The sequence below is a fragment of the Harpia harpyja genome, chromosome 6, assembly GCF_026419915.1.
Source record: "Harpia harpyja isolate bHarHar1 chromosome 6, bHarHar1 primary haplotype, whole genome shotgun sequence".
Taxonomy (NCBI): Eukaryota; Metazoa; Chordata; class Aves; order Accipitriformes; family Accipitridae; genus Harpia; species Harpia harpyja.
Genome location: NC_068945.1, coordinates 5,795,755 through 5,817,360, shown reverse-complemented (window position 1 = coordinate 5,817,360; position 21,606 = coordinate 5,795,755). Strand labels below are relative to the sequence as shown.

Genomic DNA, 21,606 nt, shown 5'->3' with positions numbered 1-21,606 from the left:
GCCCTTAACTCTAAGGTGCCTCAGATGCATGGGCAGAGTGACTACATTATACTACTTTACTGTTACTGACGCTGGCCCAAAAAGGGCCAAAAAGTCAGAAGGAAAGAGTACACGAAGTAAGAAACCAGGACCTCTAGGCAACAAACCATCCCAGAGACCACCTGGGAAAGGCGGTTTCAGCCAAAGGACATTCAAGGAGGTTTGTCTCCACAGTTCTGCGTGAGCTTCTCACCAAGAGCTGGGAATGAAGGACCGTTGCTCCACACTCAACATGTATGTTAAAAAGGAAAGGTCTTTTACTGAAGCGGAAAAAAAAAGGTGTGGGGGGGGATTTGGCAGAAAGGAAATCTTTTATATAAAGATAATACTATCAACAAAAATGCCAGGGAATACTGACCTCTAACTGCTAACAGAAGAAATAAATCAGGTTTTGTCTCACCTAGAGCAGAGAGTTGATTAGAGATGAATGAGAGTTTCAGATAGATAATATATAAATAAAAGAAGAGGTTTAACTGAAGATATTCTGATGTGAAAAAAAAAAAAAGTAAAAAGGTATTGGTCAGCAAGTTTTTTTTTCTGAGTAGTTCTGAGAAATTTTTTTAAGGGAAAATATTTTCCTGACCAGTAAAAGATAAATGAAAAGATATTCTGTCTTTGCTTTGTGAAATATTTACTAGTTATCTTGGTTGTTCTCTGTCTTTCTACTGGCCATCACACTTCTGCTGCTCTGGGCTTCTCTCTCCTTCTCTGCAGATCTCTTTCCTTCTCCCCTGAGTGATTTTTCCCTTAGCTCTGTAATATTCCACTTTTAAAATAAATGCAGAGAATCTGCTGCTTCCCTAGAACATGCCCAGGGGCAGCTATATAGGAGTTTCAATGAAATGCTGCTTCCTGGGTCATCAGCCTGACCTGACTTTTTTTCTTTTCTTTCATTTTTCTTTTCTTCACAAAGTCAAACCAGAAAAGATGCAACACTTAAAAGCCCTGTAAAGTGGGAAACCTGCATGGCTGAAACTCAGAACTCTTGGATTCTCAGCAAAAGACGACTGCAGAGAAACGGTACCATAATAAATTATGAAAGCTGAGTTCCCAGGTAGCCTGAATAGCTTTGGTAGACTTTAATTAAATTACTTTAAAATGCACGAAATGCATCTTTGTTGCTAAGAAGTGCAACAGCATACGCTAGAATGAGATTTACATTAAAATTATTTCATATCACTCCACAGCTTCAAATTTTCACCATCTGACTTTCCCACATATTCTGAGGAATTTTGTAGTTAAGGAATAAGGGAAGGTATGTCAATCTACTTTGTGAACTGTTAAAGGTACAAGATAGCTGGCTGTATTCAACCTCATGATATGGGCTTTTACTTCCGAGAATGGCCTCTGCTAGACTAGATCCTACAATAACTGGGCTCTAATTCTATTCATTGCACACTTTCTGGACAACCTTACACAAAGCCAAATCCACAAAAGTTTGTGATTTTTACTAACTTATGCCATATTTTGTTCTTTCCTAATCCAAGTAATCCAAACCAGTTTTCAGCTCATTGCATCATTATAAGGTAGAGAAATAGTGTTGTACTTATTTTAGATTTAGGCACTGGGAAATTAAGGGATCTGATCAAAGATGCAGAGAAATAGTCCAGGAGACAGTTGGAAACCAAATATGAGAAAATGGAGCAGGAAAGATCTGCTATGGTGAATTTCATTTTTCTACAGGATTCATTAGTGCCTAGTAACTCAGGCTGGAATGAGGATGTACCTGGTTTTAGGTGCATTCCCTTTGACATATTAGGAACACTGTAAAGCAAGAAATTTCTGGAAAACATAGGCAAAACGATTTCTTAGTTGCTGCCCAACTACGAGTAAAACCTCTTTCTTAGTTGCTCAGAGAAAATAGAGAAACTGAAAACAGCTGCTGGAGTTGCTGAAGATGCTGAGAAATTGTTAGGAAAAATACTGATGGCAATTAATAAAATCAGGCTGCATCCTGCATATGCAACAGAAGGAAGCCAGGGGAAATAGTGCAAAAAGAACTCGTACAAAATGGTAGTCAAAGCAAATGTGATCCTCTACATCTTTATTCCCAAACTACAGCTGTAAATGGGGTCCACAGAAGACATCTGAGATGAGAAAAGATAAAAATTTCCAAAACTGTAGACTCAGCTCCACACTGACCCCTCATAGTGACCCCACATACATCTGAATTTAGGCAGTGTTTTTTGTTATTATTTGTGATATTAATAAAGGAAGGAGCTTATTATTTCTTCCCATACGTGTCCCAAATGCCCATTGCATCCTTTTTTTTTTTTTCTCTATATGATTGAAGGAGGCCACCTTTGGTCAAAAGGCCAAATGGGCTTTGATTCCCTTACAGCTTCTATAAGAGGATGGAACCTGCCCTATTAAGAAAAATCTTAACGTACATTTTCCAGTTACTGTAAATCCAGGCTTCTTGTTATCTGTTTACAGCCCAGACAGAAAACAGTAAGAGGATCTGTGAATGTGCAGCAGTAAGGAATAATACTGCAGAAAATAATTTGTGGACAAAGACTGATACTAGTCTACTGGGGGGACATGGTGTGAAATGGGGAGCTTTTGCGCAAAAAAAGAGCCTGGTGTTCAAGAAATACGGTTTTTAGGAGGGATTCCAGAGTAAGCTGGAGGAGGAACAAATGTGGAGTGAGAAGCAGAGGACAAGGAAGTGTTAACGGGGCAGACAGTTCAACACACCAGCTGTGTCCTTTGGGGAGCTGTGAATAGAGAGAGCAGAAGGCTACAGAGCAAGAGGAGAGGGAAAGAGAGGGTGACTATGAGTGCAACCAGAGCTCCCTGGGGACTAAACGAAGCTCTGGGGTTAAGGGAGGGCAAGTAAAGTCACTGACCTCTGAGGACTCTTCAGAAAAAAAAAAGCATTTTTCTGTGCATTTGAACTACTGATTTTCTAATTGTACCAAGACCAGTTAAAGAGCCTGTCCTGCAAGGTTAATAAGCATAAAATGTGTCATTAAGCATGCAGCTTCTTATCATTTTAGATCTCTTTGGAGGGAGGAAAATGGGAACAGGATGACAACATGACTCATGACTTTCCAATATTAGGTACAACAATTCTGTAGTTGTAGAGGCTGAGGCTTGCATACCCTACTTCTTCTAACTCTGAAACTGAAATAGCCAAAATCACCAAGGCAGCTGGACAGAGTATGTACTGGTTTGTCCATTCTTTCCCCAAAGCCACACTTAGTTTAGAAAGGCAGCAACAGAGATCGGTGTTCAGCTGCCACCTACACTGAATAACTATAAACTGAAACAGGATTTCCTCACCTGTCCTTCTGGTTAACATGCCACAGTCAGACAGCATTGCACACACTTAAACCCAGCCACCTAAAATAACATTCTATCTGCAGCCCTTCCTACTCAGGGAGGCTGCTGGTACTCCCAGATACTCGGTATACAAACAGGTTTCCACAAGCTTAACAGTGGCAAAAGAAAAATCTGTAGATACTAAAAAATAACATTAAGGCAAAGTGACACCAGAGCGATGTTTCCTTCAGATCACTTGTAGCATCAAACCTGTTCTGAGGCTGCCCCTCTCTTCAGCAAGGAACGAGATGAATTTAGCCGAGCATCGGGAAGGGAAGCTGGCTCTGCCGCGCAGCATTAATTAAGCACTGATTCTACATTAAGGCCGGGGAGGGGGAAGCGAGCATGGAAGGATAAGGAGAGCAGGCTGCAAGGTGGGGAGAGACATGACAGAGAGAAAATAAGAGTGGTTCAACAGCATTCACCTGGAAACTGAAGAAGGTTGAAAAGCTGGACGTTTACTGGCAGAGAAGCTGCTCTGGAGGTGCTGATCCCCAACTCCCTCACGTGGCATGTCCCCCATCCAGAGCTGAGCTCTGGGCAGACCCAGGAGCGCTCCCGAGTCAATCACTCCAACAAATCCAAGCCTAGCCTTATGGTTGTTGTAAATCAGAATTCAGAAATGCATGTATTTGGGAATAAGAACTGGCTGGATAACCACATCTGGCAGGATCTGTGAAAAGCCTCAGACTGCCTTCACATGCGTAGTGAAGGTAGGACTGGAAAAACCAGGCTTTTTCTCTGTCACCAAGTATATATTAAAAATACTGGGTTTAATCTTTTGGTAGTGTTAAGGGAACCTTTCTTCTTAATGGCCAGATTCATTTAAGGTTTTATATGGGAACAGTTAAGTAGGGAGCTCTTTGAAAAACCTGATACAATATAAATATTTAATCCTTAAGTAAATCATTTGGACCTCGCTCCACTATTCTCAAACCTAGCACCTACCACATAAGCTTGCAGAAATGCAACAACAGGAGTTACTAAATTCTGTGCCCATTCCTATGACAACAAAGGAACTCTTCCACAGGCCAGGTGTTCAGCAAGCACATTCACAGACAGCAATCCACAAGGGCAGTTTACAGTCCAGGACTCGCCACGCACACCAGCAAACTTTACACTCATGCACGGACATTCGTGCGATGCAAGAGATGAGACCTGCTGGTCAGAATTCACTGCAAACGTTCAGTCAGTGGCAGCACATTTAAGCCAGCGAGGTATCGCTTTTACTCCAGGCAAGGAGAGGACCAGTACTTGCAGAGCTAGACAGCATGTCTGCCTTTAAAGAAATACTTCAAATGTTGGAAAGCTTAAAAAAATTTACTTACTTCATAACGGTACAATATTTACCATTTCATCTGATCATATATTCTCAATCTTCCCTTGAATCTCTCTATTCCAAATATCACCACAAAATAAAATACTCATTACCTCATTAAAATAATCCTCTTGCTGTGCTTAGAAAGGGATAGAAATAGGATAAAATCCTATGACAGGCCTGTCGCTTTTACTTACTTTATAATTGGGTGCTTACTATATTTCTTGTTGATTAAATTAGAACAAGAGTAAAGGTACTTTAAGAAGTTTTCCACCCTCAAATTTGTTGATACCTCTGACGTGAAAGTAAAAGCCATTAAACACGGTGATCTGTTTGAAGGGGCTTTCCAAATTTGTTTGTGCAAAGGAACATCTGTTCAGGCAAGGCAGCTTTCCAAATTTGCTCATTTGTCTGGCTGCCCTAACAGCTACGTTGTCATCCATCACCTGCCACCAAAGCTGCGAATGGCCAGGAAGTTCATGAGAGAAAAATGGTCTTATCTTATAGCTACCCACGGACAATACCCAACTGTAACTGAAAACGTTAGCAATGCTTTCTCTCCCAGTCCCTTCCTGAGATTAAGAGATGGTGAAATACACAAAGACACAAAAACCCTGGCTCTGACGCAGTCGGCGGTGAAGGACTGCTCCTTTCAACAGAGCCGAGGAATCACGGCCTATCTCCAAGCCACCTGACGTTTGTCACCGCCACCAAATCCTCTTCAGTCTTTTGCAATAGCCTGCAAAGAAAAGGTGTGGATTTGCTTGTTTTCAGTTGCAACAGTCATCTAATTGGGAGGTAACTTAAAATCTTTGTTGCCCAAGACAGCTCATGTGGCATTCAAGGTGTTACTTCTCTTCAGCGAGGCCCTCCTTGATCCGCTGTGGTCTTCTGTCGGTGCACGTCTTTGACTCTTCTGCAGCGGACGCCCTCATTTTGCCGAGCACCAGCTGTGCTCTTCAGAAATCTCGATCCCACCGACAGCAGCTGAATCGCTGCGGTTCTCTGCAGCGCATCGGCTATGGTCCCTCACGGCACGAGGTACGGCGTGTCCCCTGTAACCGCACGTGAGCGACCGTCGTGTTAACCGTTGGGTCACTGGCCAGCTTTAAAAACTTTCACACAAATGGAAACGTGACCGTTCAGACTGTCCTCTTGCTGCTGGCAACCCTGCCTCCTCCGATAGCTTAGCTGTAACCTTCTTCCTTCAGCTGTTAGGGTTTTTTTATCTGCCCCAGCTCAAAACGCGGTGGGGTGTGGAGCAGAAGTAGCAGGAAGCACCCAGGAGCCCTGGGTGACTGCAGAGCTAAGGAGGAAAGCACAAAGCTCTCTGGCAGTGAAAAAGGAATATTCTAAAATATTTCTAGAATATAAGAAGAAAGGAATGGAGAAGAAGGATGAAAGCTGACCTTGCTTCAACTGAATCAGCAGATTGCAGCTAGAGAGGAGGGGCGTGTTGGTTTCAAAACAATAAAATACAGCCAGCACACATCATTCCACATCTACCATCCTTAACAGCGCTCTTCACACAATGCTCTTCTGTTACACACAAAAAACAGATCCTTTGTTTTTTTAATAAAAAAACCAAAACACCAGTGTAAGAAAACAACAAACCAACCCCAAAAGACAATCCCCTCTCCTCACAAAACAACAAAAATGCCCGAAGGCTATCCCAATATTGTCAATACTCTAAAGACACGATACACTCACCAAAGCAAAACAGTTGGCTTTCTGTATTGCTGTGCTTACCAAACCCTTTCATTTGTAGCACCCGAACCACCAGCCAAGGCGAGAACGACAGCCACGTCCTGCTGAAACGACGACGGAGCAGACCTGCACCTTGCAGCAGAGGACAGCGGCGATGCCCTGGTCTAGCTGTGACCGACCTGCTTCCAGAACTGGGAGTCATCAAATCAGCTCCAGGCAGCGCTGCTCCTCACTTAATTAACTTTGCTCCTGTACGTAACCCATGTGCAGTGCTGCCAGCTGACGCTTTTGAGTGAGTGTACCTTTGAAGTTCTAAGCTCATAATGTCCCACAGCATGGCTGTGGCACAGACAAAGTACCAGCCCGATAAATGCTCTTCGTACTGCGTGCCATTGTGCAGCACAGACATACCCTTAACTGACACAACCTCCTGGCTGTCTTTTTTCTTCATCTTGATCTAAGAGCAACCTCCTTGCACAAGGGACAGAGAGCACCTCAGCCTGCAAGTGTCACAAAAGTAACAGACTTGGAGCAAACTGATCCTCCTGAAGCCAAGCGGAGCAATGGACTTGGACGCACGCACAGCCATTTTCGATCTGCGTGAAAAATATCACGGCAGGAAAACAAAAGAGATGTGATTTGAGAGAGAGAACATAAATGTGAGTACGTGCAACTTTTAGGGCTGCAAAAGACCTAGAGCTGTGGGCAGCACCTCACTATTTTGACTGTTATACATTCAGGGAAATGGGTCTTTGCAACAGGGAGACAATTTCTCTTCCTGACCAGGAAAACCCTTAATTTTTAATTCTTATTTCAGTCAAACCACACTTTGACTAGATGAAACCATGCTACTCAGTGAAGGTATCAAAATAAACTCCATGACTCTGCCATTTCCTGAGCCTATCGGTTGAACGTCAGCATGCCCTATTCACCAGCAACACCAAAGAGCAAAGTTTTGTAAAGATAGTTAAAAAAAAAACCAACCGCACACAAAACCAAATCTTGTCAGATTCTGCCAGGAGTTTGCCAAGCAAATTAGGGGTGGTGGGGTGGTGGTGGTGTTTCCTCCTCTTTGCATTGTCAGGATAGATTTTGTCAGCAATTCAGAGAAAGTTTAAGCAAAAAAGAAGTTTTGTTATTTAAGTCACAGTTTTATTTGAATCCGGTAAATGTTCTGATGAGGAAAAGTGTGTACCTACACAGGTAAATTCTGCCCACTAAGAAGTCCTTCCATATGGGTACCAGCGTTTGCAGTGGCAATGGGACGGGAATGAAGTATTCTCACAAGGAAAACAAATGCAGCTCAGTTAGGAGAAACACAGCTGGGAGAAAAGAGGCAAATATATTAACATCAATACTAGAAGGGATTTTCAAACAACCTAGTTTTACTCAGTGTTCCTGGTATTTAGAGGATGTTGGAAAACCTCTCCATTAACTTTTTCAAAGTTTATGATATTTTGTGATAAAACTATTAGAATTTTGGTGATTTTCTCATAACAAAATGAAAGTTAGGAGTTTTGTTTCATTTCTGGAACATATACGTAGGGGGAGTTTTCCCATTCTGAAAGCTGCATTCCAGTTAGCAGCAGTGTGAGTGTTGTCAGTGCATTAAGCCTAAGATAATGTCTCTTCACAGTCGTATCAATGGCATGGTGACAGGGACCTTCAAGCTTGTCACTAGAGGTCAGCCCTCATACTGAGGGCTCTCCCTAACTTGCTTCACCTGGAAACTGGTATCTCAGCTATTGAGTCAAACTTAAATGGATATGATCTGATTTTAGCTACAGAAATTAGAGTGCTTTAACCATTGCAAACCAATACTTTACCAAAATTGAACTGGGACCTTTTTCCTAGATTGGTCCACACAGAACTTTAACAGACTGCTCTCAGGAACCAGTGCCCTTCTGAAAATATAGGAGGAGGGATCCCAAGCAAAAGGGAGGGCAAGATAAAGTATATAATGAAGTTTTGCAACAATAAGTGTGTAGGAGCCGGAAGACAGCTGTGATGCACTCTGTAATGAAACATCACTCAGGTACAGGGACCAACCCATACCTTCTGATTCTCAGTTGGCAGACAAATGTGTTTCCAGCCCTGAAGGTTAGGACAATGTTTCAAAAACAGCTGGCTGGCTATATAAGAAGTTTTCCTAAGGTGAGGAGAATTTTGCCAGGGCTGACCGAAGGACAAAATTGGTGCTCCTTATCATCTGCTGGGATGAATCAGGTCTACAGGCTTGATTTAATGCAAAACCTGGACGATGGGTTTACTAGGGCAGCTATGGCATTGTCCCGGTGTGGAAGGAAGACAGACCAACCTGTGATGCTCCCACAAGACTAGGTATCTGCTCCTCAAACAGAAATTGAGAAGCAAACCAGAGTAGATTATAGAGTAGATTTCAGAGAGTCACAATTTCACTTGCAAAGCCAAGACAGACAAGCATCTAAATTGTCACTGCAATCTCTGTAAAATAGGCAGGTATTCTCAAAAATATCTTAATTATGTGCTGTAGGTTAAGTACTCCAGAGTGATGAAAAGACTCTCAAAGGCTAGGGAGATGGAAGATCTTACTAGAGCAGATGATCCTAAAATGTTGTGTTGGAAGAGGCCCCCATTGGACTACTAGGGACAGGTAGATGTCTCAGATGAAGGGCTGCGACATGGAGCCAAATCCATAGTCTTCAGCCTTTACACCCCTGATTTAGCCTCCTGACGGGCTCATCAGAGTATACTTTTATTGTGTGAAACAGGCTGCTCATACAGTGCTGTTTCCTTGTGGTATATTAACCAAGTGCCAGACATGGTATGTCGGAGAGAGCACAATGTACATGCATCCTGAAACAGCATCATCGGCACTGAACTCAGGCATCTTACATTTAAGAGTAATCTGATGCATCCACTGACTTCTACCCATATTTTGTTATGGAAGTTGACAGGGAAGTGCTATTAGCGGCAAGCAAGAAATTTTGTCTGAAATTTTCTTGGTGAAAAATGAAGATCTTGGTCATATCAATGTTTTTAGAGTTATGACGCTTTTGGTGTCAGTTTCATATAATTATTTGGGGAAGGGGAGATTAAAAAAAATCCTAACCCCTAAATATTTTATTTAAAAATTTAAAAAATGAAACACCTTTGCTTTAACATTTATCACTTTTGTTTATCACCTGGGGGGAGGTGCAGCAGCAACCTGAACGGTTTATTTAAACCAGAACAGTTTTCTACCTCAAATTCATAGGCCAGTGATTCTTCCTCTCTGATTTTTCAGAGCCAGCACTGATCTGAATATTGCTTAACCTGAAATCTATTAGCAGATAATCCTTATCCAACAATGGCACCTTCACCTGTGTAATCTGCCAGAGATGAGCCATTTTCTTTCATGTTTCAAAATACTGTAGAAAACCACGCTGTCTAATGCTTGCTTAGGAAAGGAAAAAGAGTGATGGGACTTGTAGAAGTAGCTCTTTTTGTTCCACCCAGCTCCCACCTGCCCACACAGACATTATCAAGAACAGAACTGGGGGTGCTGGCCCAGAACGAGGGATGGAAACGTTTCCAGCCCGCGCCACAGCCATCCACACCCGAGTTGCAATGCATTCCCTCCTCCTGCCAGATGGGAGTGAAAATCAAAACATGTAAAGAAGAACTGTTTGGACTCTAGCTTCTCCCAGCTCATCTGCGTAGGAATACAGCCTCTTCATTTATCTCCAGGCTTTTGTTATCTGCCAGTGCAAGTATCATGGTGTAGCAAGGTGGAGGTCATTTAATAGATGTGCTATAAGCAGCTGCAATCTTTGGAAAACGCTATTAAGAGCACAGACTCTCCCTTTCTGTATCTCATGTGTTAATGAAACATTCCTTTAGCCAATAGAAAATTTACAAACTGTATACCATTGCTTCTGCTATTTTAGCTTCTTGAAATAATAGGCTTATATTATATATGTGCCTTCAACTCTAGTTTAAGATTGCGGAGACTCCAAAGATGCAATAATTTTAATAAAGTAAAGCTCTGCTAATCTTGACTCCAAGGGTATTATCCTTAAATATTATTAACATGGCATCATTGATGTCTATCTCCTGTTGCGTATGTGGCTGTAGGCACTTTTCTGTTCCTGTACACCCGGCTGCACGCTTTGTTGTTCTAATGTGAAAGCCATGATGGCACGACTCACGTGAACCTTCCTTGCCTGTTACGACTTGTGCTCAATTATCTGAAATCCAAAAATCTTTCCATCTTAGCATTCCTGACTGTTGATCCTCTCTGAAATGACTGATCTATGAAGAATAAAGAGAACACTCACCAAACACACACAGTTTTAGGATTCTCCAACACATATTTACATAGTGACTAAATTGCCACCAGCTGCACCCAACTTTGCTGGCATCATTTTTACACCCCTGCCCGTCACCCAGCCCCCTCTAACAACATGCCAAGAGTGACTGGTGACAGTACTTTATTTGTATGGGCATTGTTGCACAGACTAGATGGTCTCCATGGGTAAAGACAGCTTCACTAATGCAGCGTGAGGATGCTCCCAGTTTGGTGTGCAGCAGAGTCCCATGCAGAAGGGCCTCTGCTAACCTCTGTGCTGCACTCCCAAAAGCAGGGAGGCAGGGAAGCCCAGTGCATAGCCAAATGAGAGGTTCCAGGTGGTCTTGGCCATGTTTAACAGGCTTTATTAGCCAAGGCAGTAGTCTCAAGGCCTTCAGCAAAGAAATGGTAGTGGTGGCAATCATGCCCACTAGAGGCAAACAGGATAGAGAGAGTAGGTAGAGGAAAAACATAGAGGGGGAGTAACTGAACCAGTTAGGTACAGAACATAGCCAGTTTTCTGAAGTAATAATCAGACAAAAGGATGACAAGACTCATCTCCACTGGAACAAGATAAAGTGTTACAGGTACCTATCCACAGGCAATCCTTTTGGCTTGTACGCTGCTGCCCATGGCTTAGCACACCAGAGGAGAAACTAATTTTTGGCATATCTTTCACTAACAAGATTGTTGAAAGATGAAGTACCCGCTCCCAACTGTTATATCCAACATCTGGGAAGCATTTGCTGAGCAAAGCGGTTGGCTGGCTATAGACCATCAGAATACAGGTCTCCCAACACTCTTCTCCTCACTTGGCATACAGGTCTCCACAATCTAGATACGGTAACAAGAGGACTACCACCACAGGAGGCTGCAGGAAGAAGAAAATGCCAGAAGCAGGTTCCCTAGTTGCATTGCTTCACCATGTCATCATGCCTGAAACACAGCTGGTGAAAAAATACCAGATTGGGTTGAACCCTTCACATTGCATGTGGAAACATGGAGCAAGAGAACGACTGTGTCACTACCCTGAAAAGTCCTCGTGAGGCACAGATACTACTCCAGAGCTCCCATGCAGTGTATGAAACTTGTTTGGTCTTCACATATCTTACAGTACTTGTTACATCCTCCAGTGTTTCACAAGTGCCCCAAATTACGTGAGGAACTTTGCCTTATCATGGGTGTGTGCTGCTGCACCCACAAAAAGTGGGTAGACAGAAAGGCAATTTTTTTCCAAGCAATCCCAAGATGGGTGGACTGAATCCACGCATCAGTGTCTTTGTAATGTAGTTTATAGCACACAGCCCAATTACGATAGCCTGTCTTGCTGGGGTGCAAGGATGAGCAGCTTCTTCCCGACAGCTACATCTAGATCACTTTCTCCCTTCGTGGAAAAGCAGGATAACAAACCACTGCATCATATGAGGCTGATGGTTGCTGTTACAAGAGCTACCTTGAGGCTCTTGCCTCAAGGAACAGCTGTTATCTTCATCTATGCTAGCACGCTTCTGTACTTTGAAAAGGAAAGCACTGTGCCATGGAAAGATGCAAAAAACCAGTATGACAGTATCAAAGCTGCAGATTAACATTTTGAGCCTGATATAATGGGTGTGATGATAGCAGCTGATAAAGGGATAGAGTGGTAATACCATGCATAACAAACAGTGATGCGTATGGAAGGGCGGGGGATGACAAGATGAAGGGTTTATCACTTTGTTATTGCTGTTGTCTGACATCAGGAGGAGAAAAGGGTGGAAGAATATATTACAGATATCTGACAGCAGATGCATAGTCTTTCCCACTTTACACCCCCTATGACCTTCATTCTTAATTACAGTCTTACTAGTAGCTTGATCAGGTGGGAAAGGAAGAAGAAAAATAGTTGACAGGCAGAGTTTTTATACAAGCACGTATCTACCAGTATTTTAAGAAAAAAAGGACAAAGAAAACAATGGAAAGATATGGCAGCTAAGCGCACAAAGTGTTTGTTAAGCATAAATATGCTTTTTCCCAACAAAGACCTTTAACATGTAGCCTCTTCTTGGAGGAAAGGGAAACGACTTAAAAGTAATTGGTGCTAATAATTTTTCCAGTGATTTAAGAAGCTTCCCTTCTAACACTTACGTATTCTGTGTGCATTTGGGCTTCGGTAACTAACACATGGAGGCAACTATGAATCAAGGTGATTTCTTTATATGAATCAACTGTGAATCAGCTGTGATTTCTTTATAGGCACATTTACAGGAGTGAAACTATCCATTCCAGGGTGAAAAGGTACAGTTCTCAGCCCAGCTAAGAATCCACACAAATCCAAAACCAAAGGAGATGACGTTAGGGCTGGCAGAAAATTAAAACCTGTTTTTCTTCAGAGAAACAGTGTTTTTTCGTTCTGTTAACCTGTTTCATAAAGTTTATCTGCCCGGTGCAGAAAGCTGATTAAAAAACCCTATTTTCCAATTCACATTGCTAAATTGCAGCCAGGGGCCCAGAACCCACCACTTAAGTCTGCACCAACTGAAAGCAAGAAGACAATTCTTGACCAGAAGAGCCCAACTGTTTAAAGCAGTATCTGGAAGGAAATTTTGACAGCGAAAGTATGCAGAAGAAAATATATTCCAATTAGCTCTGCTTAACACCTTATAGCAGGAACAATGATTTCCGTATGGCAGTTTTTGTAATGAATTGCGTGTACTTATTTCACATACCCAATGTGACACAGTATCACATGAGCTTTTATAATAGGTACCTGGGGGGAAACAAAATAGTGCCTGTAAATACCATGTATTTGTAATCTTCTTTTGCTAGCAGGGAAGCATGTATAGAAAAGAAAAATCTGTTTAATACCTGCTATTCAATTATAAAAAAGAGCCACAAGCTAGCAATCTTCAACACATAGGCTTCCATTTACTTTATGACATCGAGGTGGGGAGGAGGGAGCAAAGGAAAAGCTTTCTGTAGATCTCACTGATGAAATATGGCATCACATAAAAAACCGAACACAGCAGGAGTCCTTCCACTTCTCAGATACTATGAAATGTTTCTACTCCTTGTACCTGGACAGGTAGAATTAGGAAGTCACATTAACAGTTATTTTTAAGAAAGATTTATGACTTGTTAACAACTTCTAATTAAGCCTCCCACTTTTCTACAGTATTGCTATGAAACATCTTAAAACAGCATTCAACAAATGCCTCCAGCTGTCCCTGTCTGGCTGCTTTTTGGATTTTATCTTTCACAGAGGTACTGCAGCTACTATGGAAAGTAACTTAGTTTAGCTCTCAAGTTTAAAAAAGGCACTCACTCATTTTCCCTTCCAGCTGGTGAGCAGACACGATAGGTGACTGAAACTGTTCATTTCGTACCATCGCCAGCAACGAGATTTGTTACGTACACATCCTGCCCATTAATGACAATAAAACTCCAGGTAGTAGCCTTTGATCTGTGAAATCGGTGGCTCTGAAGGACAAGCCAGGAAAGGAGCAGCTGCTCAGTCTTCTCTGCTGGAAATCACTCATTGCATACCTTACAATAAAGATGTTCTCAGCCTGACACTATCGAATTAGCAGACAACAAACACTCTTCTTTCATGACATCTCTTTACTGCTTTTCTACTGCTGATCCAGATGCCCTAGACTGTGGCCAAAGACTACTCCTAAGAGGGTCTATGAATGACTGCCAAAATATAGAGGTAGAAAGAACATATAGAGATGTATATATTTTAATTTTCACAAATCAAAAAAGGTTCAGAAACACTGTTTATGCCAATTTAATCAATTTACTCCATGGGAAAGGAGTGGGTTCATACTGTGTACCACACTAGGTGTTGAGACTGGAAGGCAAGGAGAGTACCATCAGGTACCCATCCGAAGATTTTATAGATACTGGTACCTTCTGCTCTTTTCCACATCATCCTAGCTTGGAGCAACACAAAACACTAAAACGGCCAGTAAATTGAGTAGATGACAAGTCTTGGCACTTATTTGAACTTCCCATGTCTTTGCCCTTTTCAAGATTTCTCTCACATTATCACTCCTATGTGCTCTATCTAAACATAACCCACCTTGAAGTTTTTGTGCCAGCATTTATTAATAAATACAAATGAAAATATTCTAATTTTCCTATTTCAGTAGATGCAAAATTTAGAGAGAAATATAAAATAAAACCAGAGTCCACGATATAAAAAACCCAACAAAACAAAACAACAGACAGCTACCATTAAATATAAACACAGTTATCTTTTCAGGCTCTCTGAGAGAAAGGTCACAACCACCTTGACGTATTACCATCACTGAGACACAAGATGAAATTCCCATGGTGTTCCTGTTGTCACATGTGGTTTGCTTCTGTTGAGCCTGTCATGCTGGGATGCTGCATACACATTAAGAACTACTGCTTTTCACCAGAAAGGTAAAATATCATGTTTGGCAGAAGCTGAGGCAATTCTTGCTGCGTAATGCTTGGGGCCAGAAAAAGTAAGATATTCCTTCTCTTCTTTCCTTCTCCTACCTACAGTGAAAATTCTTCAAAACCCAGTAAAAGCGGGCATTCTTGTTGATCACCAATTATGCTCACCGGTACACGAAAAAAAAAATCCCTTACTAAATAAAAAGATCTCAGGAAACACAAGCCATATAACAAATATGAAACACACCCAAATGAAAAAGTTTGCATACACCCTTCCTAGTTTATTCACTTTTGACTTTTGTAGCAAGTACATTTCCATCCCTGAGACCTGCTATAAAACAAAACATGTGGGAGGATAATTGGACAATTAAAGTTTTATCAGGATTTTAAAAAAAGAAAGAGAGACAAAGCAGTATGCCCCAAATTGCATAATCACTGCTAAAGAACAGGCAAAAGTAGTAAGTCAGCCTGAATACAGAGTCATGCTTGCGCTATGGTTAAGTGGTACATTTCTCCCTAATTCCAATAACCATTAATCTTAACAACTGTTCAACTGAACCAAAACCCTTTAGAGTTAAAAACAAGGGTTAGCAGCCTGGTAGGGCTGTAAAAAAACCCCACCTTCTATCCTCTTATAGATGTTAAGCAAATCAGGAAAGAGGTGTTCACGGAGGTGCACATGTACATTGTACGGTCATGTTCGATTCAGCGCTAGTTTGCAGCATTACTATGCTCCTGTAGGTGGATAGTCAGTAACTCCTAGGCAAAGACTTTTCTAATTATTTGTAATTATTATTTTTATCAGCATTCGTATTCAAAAATGCTACTGTATATTCACAGCAAGATGTAGGGAACACCCAGCAGCTCTCAGCTGTGGTGCCCTTCCAGGAAAACTAACATGCAGTGCCAAGAGCAAAACAACCCCCACAACCCTTTAAAATAAAATAAATATAAATGGGCATCAATAATGAAAAAACTTTTAAAATTATGCCAAACATCTGCATTCTCAGGTTTTGACTCAGTCTGCCCCTCCCAAGAAAAACCCACAAATATCTTAATACGCAGGTCAAGGATCCTCAGCACAAAGCTCTCCGCTCCATCGCTCCAGGTGGGGGGATGCCTACAGACTTGGGGGCTGCGGTCACAGCCTCCCCGCAAGCTGCAGCTCCCAGGGTTTTGTCCCTTTCCCTATGACAAATAGCCTAGTGTCTCAGGGCACGCGATGCCAGCACTGCCCACACAGCGACAACGTTCAGGCACTGCGGATCCTTCAGAGGCAGGCAGAAATGTGCTGGAGCAGACGATTTGCAAAACTTGATTTACTGGAATTTTTCCAATAGATCTGATTATCAGATCTCCTTTTGCCTTACATGTAAGTGTACTGGCTTAGGCTGTGAAACACAGCACCTGGGTGCACGGCCAAATGTCAAAACAGTTTCAAAGGCACCATTTTGAATAACAGTGACTCTGATGTTAATTGTTTAGATTCTCCCTGGCACTTATAGGGAGTGGGTCTTGGTCAAATGAAATGTATGACAAGGAATAGTCTGATTTGTATAAATTCAGAAATTGTTCAGAGTTAAAAATCAGAAAGACAGCATGACAAACCAAGTTACTTTATTCTCTTCAAGCCGAACTGACCTTCCGAAGGAATTTTTCCTTCTGCACAGTTCCACTTACAATTAGTAAAATACAAATTCCTAACTTTTCTCTCTATTCAGAGCCAGACACGTTAAATGAATTTTTAAAACTAGCTGTAAAAAACCTGTTCAGTTGTCTGAAAGGAAGCCTGTGAGAGATGAGTGTGTTCCATAACGTTATCGAGTTTTAGCTGTTTTCATTAATCACAGAAATAATACAGTAGTGCTCAGCTTCAAACCCAGTTAGGAATTACGAAGAGGGTGCTGCCCTTTCAAATTTCCAAATGCACATTTACCAGGTCTTGTGGGCCTTTTACAGTCTAGTGAAGTTTTAATTTTAAAAGATACAGACATAGAGCTGTGGAAGCGGCATCTTCAGTCTTCCTCTGTTTTCTTATCTTCTCAAAAACAGCTTTGAGAGCTAAGCACATGGATTTTGCAAAGCGCTGTGCTCTCATCTTCAATTTATATCAGCTGTTCAGCTTTGAATAGCAGTTTGGTATCCGCCTTGTCAGCAGAACTGCCCTCCAGGAGTTGCATCTCTAGCCAAACCTCAAAAGAAAGAATCACTTCTTGGCACGGGCAGCTCCTCCAAGCATGCTCTGCCTCCTGCCAACCGCTTTTGGTGGAGCCTCAGCCTCCAGCACTCAGCGACAGAAGATGCTGCCGACAGGAGCACAACTGATGCTCTCGACCCTTCCAGTCCCTCTCTTGTCTCAGAGCCATATCCAGAAATAGCTGCAAAGATCTACAGTGACCTAGAAGAAGAGCAAGTCGTGCTCTGGTAGGATTTTTAGGGCTCTGCTCAACTGGAAGGCACCTTCTTGCAGTCCCTTGACTTTTGCCTTGGAGGGAAATGCTCAGTGGAAGCTGGTTGCTTTTAACACCCATTCCACAACATAGTCTGTTACACCCGAAGTTTACTAACTCAACAAGCATAGTGCAAAATTCCTCTCTGTTGTTAAGCATCTGTTTGACTCAGATCACACTGAAACACGTTTTGCATGCATGTGCAAAAGATTGGGATAAAAGTGGTTTTGCTTTAAGGCACTGCTTCACAAGGAAAAAAACAAACCAACAAACCCAAAGCAGACCACATGCCAAACTAGGCTTAACTGCAAATTAGCAAGGACAGTTGAGTGGCAATTAGTGCAGCCACAATTCAAGGTAGGAGAGTCAGTGGTTCACCAGACTCACCCGAGATACATGATTTTGTAATTAATGAAACTGTTTTATGAATTTTAGGGTACAGTGTGTATCACTCTTCCTGGAGTGAAACACAGGTTTTCTTTCGTGGCTTTATTTAGGCACATTGTTGACCACAATTAAAGGACAAGAAATTATACATATGTATTTCCTCTAAACTAATTTTTTTTGAGAAGTCTTCCAAACTTCCCAACTGCCAGATTAACAAATCAAGCACTGTAAATAATTCAAGCATGCTATAGACTGTACCCTACATAACAGCATACCACTAATTAGAGTAAAACCAAACGAAAACAGAAAAACCTCATCATCAGGTTAACTCTGTTTCCTCTGGAAGAACACAGCAGAAGCAAAGAGGTGAGCAGCAGCAAGCTTATCTCAGGAAGGCTGGTGAAGGCACGAAGTAGAAGGATGTTTCCAAGTCCATCTTGAACTTCTAAGCTTAGCACTAATAAAAGCTCACACAAGCAAAAGATGGGGGGGGGGGGGTGTGTGTAAATTCATATGGGGATAAAGCCCTAGGGCTGTTGAAATGGGTGCTGGTGGTCTGTGGCTAGAGTAGTACTGAATTCCCACAGGTTCAGCTGCTGTACCAAAATCATAGCATCCCTTAGCCAGCTCGGTAATACCTTCTTTCTCCTAGAAATGCGTGCCCTTTAGTTATTTCTGGGCAGACTGCCAATCATCTTTAAGACAGGTGACTTTATACACAGCTGCTGTAAATGCTCCATAACTAACTGTTAGGATGGCTTTCCACTTCAAATATTATTTTCTGCACCCATTTCTTTTAAAGGAAATAATGCACCTGAACATCGTACATCTGGAATCCATGCTAGAGCATAATTTTTTAAGCTTTCTATGAGCATGAGGAGTTTAAAAAAATCATTATAGAAAGGACTCTGTTGTTAGGAAACCTCAACAAAACAATTAAAGAGAAATTTCATAACACTCATTTTTGGCACATACTTTCTCTTTGCTCGACTATACTCGACAAACTACAAGTTGGTTTAACTTCATTGGCCTCACATCTGAAAAATCATTGCTAGACTTGCAGAATGAATATGCTAGTAAGAGAATTACAAGGACATAACACACGCCATAACACAGCAAGGAGTAAGTCAGGACAACCTCATTAAATCCATGATTTTGGAAAGTGTTCCTGTTCAGGACAGTATCCAAAGCACATCTTTCAAATGGAAATAAATTATAAAGTTCTAAAAGGTTATCACTTCAAAGAGTTTTAGAACTATATGTACCTGTTTAAACAATAGGACTTCACCTGAGTATGGATCACAGGTGTAGTCAGAAGACACAGAATTTTCAAAAGCCCAAGTTGCTTAAACATAAAATATTAATAAACAGAATACAATGCTGTCCAACTCCTATGATAATTCACACTTTGAATGAACTTCAGCATCTTTGCACTTCACCATCAGATATAGACCACAAGTACCTGCACAAGTCTCCATGAAAAGAACAACGTTGACACTCTAAATGGTGGTTGTGCATTCCCCCTTTCAGTCCTTTCTTTTCCTGCTGATGAATACATGTCTGCTTTCTCTTAGAGAAAACTTGTCAGACAGCAAAATCAAGATGTTCCAAAACATTTCATTTTACTTGGGCTGTGGCAAATACTCAAAACAAAGATTACATCACTACACGCTGGCACAAATTTGCAACTAAAAACCATTACACTTGATTTTTTTAATGAAAAAGAAAATGCAAGTGAGTTGTTTTGTAAATCAAAACCCTACATATTAGATGTCTCTTTTCCAAGAACTTCCACAATAAACATTCCCTTCTCAAGAAAAAAAAACAACAAAAACCCCTCAGGAGATGCTTACATATAGGACTGCTAGGTCTTTCCTTTAAAGTTCACCATGACTATGTTGAAACACATCATTCTAGGAGCTATAAGATTAATTAAGATGAAATCATGAGCAGCTAAATGGTGTTTATTAGAAAATAAAATTGCACAATACCTACAATCTCACACTAGAAACCACATAAAGTTAATCTGGTTTGAAATGTTAACTACCCAGACCAAATTTGCTAAAAGGTGTTTAGACCTATACTTCTTAAATCTAAAGTTTACAGATGATTGTTGCATGAGGCTGAGTAAAACTTGTTAAATTTCCCTTTCCATCTTTGGCAATGTTCAAAAGACAAGCTCAAAATGAAAACTGAGGAAAACAAGGGGTTGTAAGAAGACTGATAAATTAAGATTCTTGCATATGCATGAACCAGTTGGCAACAACTAGCTCTTCTCAACCCATTCTACTTCTAACATATAAGAAACCAAAGTCTAGGGTGCAAAAGGGCACTTGACCACACACCACCAAAAATTCAGTGTTATTTATAGTATTAGCTTTGAGCTAACACCAACAAGGCAAAGTACACTGTGCTTAAAGGAAGAAAGGTGCTTAAGTTTCCCTAAACCAAACAAACCAGAAAGATCAAAATGACAACTATCAGAGTTCAGCTGTCCCTTGTCATGATCTTTTTGGGTCAGCTGTGACTGTATTTTGCACCAAGAATAACCCAGAAGATAAAATAAGCTACATTTTCTGGCAAGTTTTGTACCCATAGCATAACCATTTTTGCAATAAATGAATTGTTAGCTGATTTCAGTGGGTTCTTCCCACTAAACTAAAAAAAAAAAAAACCAAACCCAAACTTTGCCTTGATTATAAGCAAAATGAATAGACAGCTTATGCATGGAGAAAGTTGCACAATTTAAGAACCAGTAGACATCATCCTACACAACGTATATTGTTTTTAGCTATAGCTAAGTATCTGTTACAGACTATGCCCATATTATAGTATTCCTGTCCTTAGCACACCAGAACAACCCTTGCAGTGGCGTTTTTGTTGAATAGCCAGTTCCTGGACTTCCTGATTACATGTGAATTCTGCTTTTATAGCCTCAATTACTGCAGTGAGAAGACTAAAGATCAAGAATTCAAATAGATTTGCTCATTTGTCCTATTGTTTTCTTATTCAGTACTTTCTCATGGTTTTTGAGGACATGATTTATGTTTCCTGAATAGCCGAGCCTGGCAAAACTAGTGCCACTTGAGGATAACAGAATCCAAGGAGAATCAGCCCTGAAGCTGAATCAACATGTCTATGAGTCAGGCACAGAGGAAGGGTTCCAAGGTTATGTGCTCCCAACTCATCTGCTCGGTTTATAGGCTTCATTAAACAAAGCAAAACTTACAGTGGACAAATTTAAAAAGAAAAGTGACAGCATTTGATACACTTCTTTAAGCTAGAAAATGAAGCATTTGCAACAACTTTAAAAAAACCAAAACTACTACAGCTGACAAGTTTAATACCTGAATGAAAATCATTTACTTGAGTCACTTAAAGTCACATCCAGCACTGTAATGCATCTCCCTTCCAGTTTGCAGCATACAGGATCTATTACCTAGTGGCATTTGGAGGAAATGCAACGTGGGTTTTGAGGCATTGAATCTATCCATTTAACTACCAGGTAGGACAGTAGACTCCCTTTATTGAGCTTCTGAATTATTCCGGCACATAAAAACACGCTGACTGCCTTCACAATAAGGAGACTTAATAAGACAGTATAACAAAGAATATCAAAGAAAGTTTTGCCTTCAAACTTTGCCAAATTTTGTTTCTGCAGTTTGTTG

The 21,606-nt window shown here is 41.2% G+C and overlaps 1 protein-coding gene across 7 annotated transcripts in view; it reads right to left on the bottom strand.

Annotated features, from left to right (window-relative positions):
* FAR2 (fatty acyl-CoA reductase 2) overlaps window positions 1-21,606 on the bottom strand; it is a 151,119-nt gene that overhangs the window by 110,115 nt on the left and 19,398 nt on the right. Inside the window, exon 1 of one of the 7 annotated variants that reach the window (XM_052790150.1) lies at window positions 6,392-6,602. The exons of 5 other annotated variants lie outside the window; for them this stretch is intronic. The gene's annotated coding sequence lies outside the window, so the exon portion shown is untranslated. Of the gene's footprint in view, window positions 1-3,788; window positions 3,866-6,391; window positions 6,603-21,606 lie in introns of those variants that run through there. One more of the 7 variants, XM_052790152.1, reaches the window with a different exon arrangement.